We start from the raw sequence: 7,531 nt of genomic DNA, 5'->3' as shown, positions 1-7,531 counted from the left end.
GAGTCAATTAGGTCGTGTCCGATCATCACGTGAGACGGACTAGTCAACATCGGTGAACATCTTCATGTTGATCGTATCTACCATACGACTCATGCTCAACCTTTCGGTCTTCTGTGTTCCGAGGCCATGTCTATACACATGCTAGGCTCGTCAAGTCAACCTAAGTGTTTGCATGTGTAAATCTGTCTTACACCCGTTGTATGTGAACGTTTGGATCAAACACCCGATCATCACGTGGTGCATTGAAACAACGAACTGTCGCAACGGTGCACAGTTAGGGGGAACACTTTCTTGAAATTTTAATGAGGGATCATCTTATTTACTACCGTCGTTCTAAGCAAATAAGAAGTATAAACATGATAAACATCACATGCAATCAAATAATAGTGACATGATATGGCCAATATCATATAGCTCCTTTGATCTCCATCTTGGGGCTCCATGATCATCTTGTCACCGGCATGACACCATGATCTCCATCATCATGATCTCCATCATCGTGTCTCCATGAAGTTGTTACGTCATCTATTACTTCTACTACTACAGCTAACGGTTAGCAATAAAGTAAAGTAATCACATGACGTTTATGTTGACACGCAGGTCATAAATAAATTAAGACAACTCCTATGGCTCCTGCCGGTTGTCATACTCATCGACATGCAAGTCGTGATTCCTATTACAAGAACATGATCAATCACATACATCACATATATCATTCATCACATCCTTTTGGCCATATCACATCACATAGCATACCCTGCAAAAACAAGTTAGACGTCCTCTAATTGTTGTTTGCATGTTTTACGTGGCTGCTATGGGTTTCTAGCAAGAACGTTTCTTACCTACGCAAAGACCACAACGTGATATGCCAATTGCTATTTACCCTTCATAAGGACCCTTTTCATCGAATCCGATCCGACTAAAGTGGGAGAGACAGACACCCGCCAGCCACCTTATGCAACTAGTGCATGTTTGTCGGTGGAACCGGTCTCACGTAAGCATACGTGTAAGGTTGGTCCGGGCCGCTTCATCCCACGATGCCATCGAATCAAGATTGGACTAGTAATGGTAAGCATATTGAACAAAATCAACGCCCACAACTACTTTGTGTTCTACTCGTGCATAGAAACTACGCATAGACCTAGCTCATGATGCCACTGTTGGGGAACGTAGCAATAATTCAAAATTTTCCTACGTGTCACCAAGATCTATCTATGGAGTCATCTAGCAACGAGGGAGGAGTGGATCTACATACCCTTGTAGATCGCGCGCGGAAGCGTTCAAGAGAACGGGGTTGATGGAGTCGTACTCGTCGTGATCCAAATCACCGATGATCCTAGCGCCGAACGGACGGCACCTCCGCGTTCAACACACGTACGGAGCAGCAACGTCTCCTCCTTCTTGATCCAGAAAGGGGGGAGGAGAGGTTGATGGAGATCCAACAGCACAACGGCGTGGTGGTGGAAGTAGCGGGATTCCAACAGGGCTTCGCCAAGCGCTGCGGGAGGAGGGAGATGTGTCACGGGAGGGAGAGGGAGGCGCCAGGCCTTAGGTCTGGTTTCCCTCCCTTCCCCCCACTATATATAGGGCCAAGGGAGAGGGGGAGGGCGCAGCCTTGCCCCTTCCTCCAAGGAAGGGTGCGGCCAAGGGGGGGGGGAGGAGTCCATCCTCCCCAAGGCACCTCGGAGGTGCCTTCCCCCTTTAGGACTCTCCCTTTTCCTCTACTCTTGGCGCATGGGCCTCTTGGGGCTGGTGCCCTTGGCCCATATAGGCCAAGGCGCACCCCCTACAGCCCATGTGGCCCCCCGGGGCAGGTGGCCCCACCCGGTGGACCCCCGGGACCCTTCCGGTGGTCCCGGTACAATACCGATGACCCCGAAACTTGTCCCGATGGCCGAAATAGCACTTCCTATATATAATTCTTTACCTCCGGACCATTCCGGAACTCCTCGTGACGTCCGGGATCTCATCCGGGACTCCAAACAACTTTCGGGTTACCGCATACTAATATCTCTATAACCCTAGCGTCACCGAACCTTAAGTGTGTAGACCCTACGGGTTCGGGAGACATGCAGACATGACCGAGATGACTCTCCGGTCAATAACCAACAGCGGGATCTGGATACCCATGTTGGCTCCCACATGTTCCACGATGATCTCATCGGATGAACCACGATGTCAAGGACTTAATCAATCCCGTATACAATTTCCTTTGTCTATCGGTATGTTACTTGCCCAAGATTCGATCGTCGGTATCCCGATACCTTGTTCAATCTCGTTACCGGCAAGTCTCTTTACTCATTCCGTAACACATCATCCCGTGATCAACTCCTTGATCACATTGTGCACATTATGATGATGTCCTACCGAGTGGGCCCAGAGATACCTCTCCGTTTACACGGAGTGACAAATCCCAGTCTCGATTCGTGCCAACCCAACAGACACTTTCGGAGATACCTGTAGTGTACCTTTATAGCCACCCAGTTACGTTGTGACGTTTGGCACACCCAAAGCACTCCTACGGTATCCGGGAGTTGCACAATCTCATGGTCTAAGGAAATGATACTTGACATTAGAAAAGCTTTAGCATACGAACTACATGATCTTGTGCTAGGCTTAGGATTGGGTCTTTGTCCATCACATAATTCTCCTGATGATGTGATCCCGTTATCAATGACATCCAATGTCCATGGTCAGGAAACCGTAACCATCTATTGATCAACGAGCTAGTCAACTAGAGGCTTACTAGGGACATGGTGTTGTCTATGTATCCACACATGTATCTGAGTTTCCTATCAATACAATTCTAGCATGGATAATAAACGATTATCATGAACAAGGAAATATAATAATAATCAATTTATTATTGCCTCTAGGGCATATTTCCAACACAGGGTGTGGGCCCCCTTATATTGATTTTTTCGCCAATATTTTTTATTAATTCCAAAAATGATCTCTGTGAATTTTCAGGTCATCCCGAGAACTTTTATTTCTGCACAAAAATAACACGATGGCAATTCTGCTGAAAACAGCATCAACCGGGTTAGTTCCATTCAAATCATGCAAGTTAGAGTCCAAAACAAGGCAAAAGAGTTTGGAAAAGTAGATACGACAGAGACGTACCAGAGAGAAATCATAAGAAAAGACTTGCCCTCTCCTATTTAAGAGAAGACAAGAGATGATCTCTTAGCACAATATGTCTCATCATGTTTTTAGGAATAGCTAATTATTAAAGATAAGGCTAAGAGATGACCCATTGTAGACATGTTTTTTGTCATCTCTAAATTACATGTAAGACTTAAGATAAAACAATCTTATCAACCATTGTACATGCTCTTACACATCTTTTCACTAAAACAATAGGATAGATAGCGTAGTAGGCGGGGGTTGCCGGGACTAGCAGAAATGAACAAGGACAATGACCAGTCAGGACAAATGTGGCTATCCCTCCTGCTCCAAAACTAGTTTGTCTGGATGCTGGGCAAGTTGGATCTCCAACTCTTCCTTCAGTGTGTTGTCACATCAACCCTTCAGCAAGAGTACCTTGAGTTCAGTTAGGGCATGTTTGGTTGCCATCTCTCAACTAGGCTGCATTGCATGACATTGTGAGTTGGGTCTGGCTAAGTACAAACAACATTAAAACCAACATCTGCAACATGTTTTGTTGTCTACATCGACACTTCCTGCATTAGGGGGTATCTTTGCGCACGGTGTTTGGTTACCTGCATTTTTTGAACTCACACATAAGCACATTGTTTGGTTGCACATAGGGTATGAGAGCATCTCCAACAGGCGCCGGTCGCGCCGCGCGCAAAAAACAGATATGCCGCGCGCACATTGCCTGGTTTGGCGCGGCGCACAGCGCTGGCTCCAGCAGTCGCGCTAAAATGCAGCGCACGCGACTCGCACAAACAATATATGCATTCGAAAACAAAAGCAAAAAAATCAAAAACAAACAAAAATAAATAGTTCAATTTCGTTTATTACAACTCAAACAAACAGTTTATCGTTCAATACAACAAATAGTGCGATTAAACACAACAAATAGTTCAACAATACAATAACGAACGCATAAATCATGATGCTCTTTGTCGTCCATTCCATGCCACCACTCCTCAATGAGATCCTTCTGAAGATCATTATGTGTTGCAGGACGTCGAATGGCATGATAGGAGGCAACAAAACGGGCCACCCTTTCAGCCCTCCATCGCACTCGCACGGGATATCCCAAGAGCTCATACTGAGAGTAGTCTACATCTTGGCCATGCTCATTCTCGATGATCATGTTGTGCATGATCACACAAGCGTGCATTATGTACCAAAGCATCTTTTGATCCCAAAATCTAGCCGGTCCTCTCACAATAGCAAATTGGGCTTGCAAAATCCCAAAAGCTCTCTCCACATCTTTTCTAGCCGCCGCCTGAGCATTGTGGAAATCAAGATTTTTCTTACCTTCTGGCTTTTTCAACGGCTTGACAAAGGTTTGACACTTTGGATAGATGCCATCCGCTAGATAATAGCCATAGTTGTATGTACGGCCATTTGCTACAAACTGCACCGGTGGCAACTCCCCATTTGCCATCTTACTCATCAGTGGTGACCGGTTGACAACATTGATGTCATTCAAAGATCCAGGCATTCCAAAGAATGCATGCCAAATCCAAGTCTCTTGATCGGCCACCGCTTCAAGGATTATAGTGGAACCCTTTTTTTGGCCGTGGAATTGCCCATGCCATGCCTTTGGACAATTCTTCCAAGTCCAATGCATGCAATCTATTGAGCCAAGCATGCCAGGAAAACCGCGAGCTTTGTTCATCGCTAAAAGCCTTGCGACGTCTTCAGCGTTGGGAGATCTCAAATACTCCTCGCCAAAGACTTGCACAATTCTGACTGCGAAGCGCTTGACACACATGATGGCTTGGCTCTCACCCATAGCCAAGTGATCATCAACTAGATCAGCCGGTATACCGTATGCCAACATACGCAAAGCGGCTGTCACCTTCTGAAAGGTGTTATGCCCGAGCTCTCCTGTGGCATTCCTCCTTTGCTGAAAAAAGTGGTCATGGCTCGCTAGTTTCTCTGCAATGCGCCTGAACAACTCGGTGCTCATCCTACACCGGCGATGAAAATACGACTCGGGGTATGTGGGATTATCCGCAAAATAATGCCTGATCAATCTGTTGTGGGCATCGATCCTATCCCTCCAAAAATTTTGCCGACCCATAACCGAACCACCGTGCTTCGGTTTTTTATTAATATGCATAGCTAGGATCATTGCAAGATCCTCCTCCTCTTCCATATCAAGTTCTTCTTCAGAAGAATCATACGACGAACTCATCTACAATGTTGAATACTATGCTATAAATAAAAAACTACAATCAACATGCACGAAATTCATGGCTTTTGGGCAATACATACCTTCTAGGCGTTTTGTCGAACACCTTGCGGGCGCCGAGCGGCGGCGAGCGCGCGGGCGCTGTTCGTCGGCGGACCAGCACGCGCGCGGGGCGGCGCGCCTAGAGGGGGCCGGAGAAAGCGCGCGCGGGGCGGGGATAGGCCGGGGAAGCGCCGGAACGGTCGCCGGGTAGCGCGGTCGGCGGCGGCGGCGTGGCTGGATGAGGGGTGGGAGGTGCGAGCGAGTGCGCGAGAGTCCAGCGCGCGGGAGCGGGCGCAGCAAATAAGCGGCGCGCGATTGCATTTCGGCCCGCGCGCTGGACTACGTATGCCGCGCGCTCGGTTTTCGCACGCCCGCTGGAGCAACTATTCCGGTTGTGCGCGCTAAAAGGGGGGATTTTGCGGCACGGCGCTAGTTTGGCGCGCCTGTTGGAGATGCTCTCAGGTGTGCTAACATTGTACCCTATGTGGTGAAATTACCTTGCACGTTCATAGCTACCACACCAACACCACAACACTACAATGGCAATGAACTACACGATGATGATGAAGTTCTCCACCCCAAAGTGCAGTGCTGCCTTGCCAACTTCAACCTTGCATGCTTGCTTTCGCACAAACTTGGCGTAAGCATGTTCTGCCACCTGCCTAGTTTAAACCCTCTATGGCTACTGTCGTTGTACCCTAAAACTTGTTGGTTGCAAGGTTCCCATGAAGTATAAACCCCTGGTGCCCTCCCAACGAACACCACATACTACTTGTCCTAGCTGTGCACAAAGAGTAATAATTGAGGGAGCAAGCAAACAACAAGCAAAGGAGCAGACAAAACAACAAGCAATGGAGAAGTAGTAAGCATGCATGATAATATGGCGTAGAAAGTTCAACCTATCACTACTATGGTGTCATCCTACCACCACATCAAAAAGAGGGTGTCATCCTACCACCGCAAGTTCACGATCATCATGAGGGGTTAGTATATACCACCTCAACAAAATATACAGACCATCAAACAAGTTTCAAGCCCTAGCTACACAAAATATACGTCATCATCGTCGTCGTCGTCGCCATCGCCATCACCATTGTCGTCCAGGATCATGCACGCAGTAACCAACACCAAGCTCTAGTAGTAGTGCTTGCCTTGCCAGCTCCTAAGCCAGAGCACCCTGTGGGCGTCTGCCATGGCAACAAACCCAACACCCTGGACATTGTTGTCCAGCAGATGGCTCAGAGCTATCGTGAGAGCCTCATCGCTGAAGCCACCTTGCTCCATGACGACGTTGTATAGGTCAGGGTGGATGTAGAGGGACTTGCTCTCCCTAATGGCGATTGCCACCTCCTTCACAGCCTCAGTCATGCTAGTGAAGACACTGATCTCCTCCTCCATCATGCCACCCCTCTTCCTCTTCCTATTGACCATAGGGATATGCTCAAATGGCTTGTCAGGGCCATCAAGGACTGCCTCTATGTCCGGTGTGTCTGGGAACTCTAGCATGGGAGAACCGAGAGGCTCATGCATCCCATGGCATGCTTGCCGTGCCAAAGGAGAAGATGTGTTGCATCTAGTTGTAGCCCTGGACGGATGTGTTGAGGAACTCGTCGTCTTTGGGGTGGTCCTAAGAAAGAAGCATAAGTGTTGTTAATTGCGAGCAGGCAATGGTTGTCAGTGTGAAAAATCAGGGGGTAGTGAGCTAACCACGACATGGCCGGTGTAGCGCTCTGCCTCTAGAACTATCAAGCAAGTGTTCTGATCCCATGAGGCATCGCTAAGGTTTCTAAGCTTGGACAGTTGGATCTATCAAGCTCTCCACTTCCTGGGGTGCTTGTACACCTGGATGGCGGCCACCTCCTAGCTGCAGAACTCGAACACCTACTTCACAACGGTGTTCAAGTGCACCTCCTTGAAGCCATTGTCAGTCCTAACCCCACTAGAGATGAGCTCACACATCTATTCAGCACATACGTGGACATGAACGGCTGCCACTTCATGTTGTCCCCCCTACCATCCTTCTTTGCCTTTGCGGCTGACGTCAGTGCACTGGCAGCAGCAACAGTTGGCTCAACAAGCACAATTGGCACAAAAAGAGAACCACTAGCTGATACCTCAAAAACCTTTGAATCGGCAGGCATGTGTTCATCGGGG

The sequence above is a fragment of the Triticum dicoccoides genome, chromosome 4A (assembly GCF_002162155.2).
Source record: "Triticum dicoccoides isolate Atlit2015 ecotype Zavitan chromosome 4A, WEW_v2.0, whole genome shotgun sequence".
Classification (NCBI taxonomy): domain Eukaryota; kingdom Viridiplantae; phylum Streptophyta; class Magnoliopsida; order Poales; family Poaceae; genus Triticum; species Triticum dicoccoides.
This window is presented reverse-complemented; position numbering follows the sequence as displayed.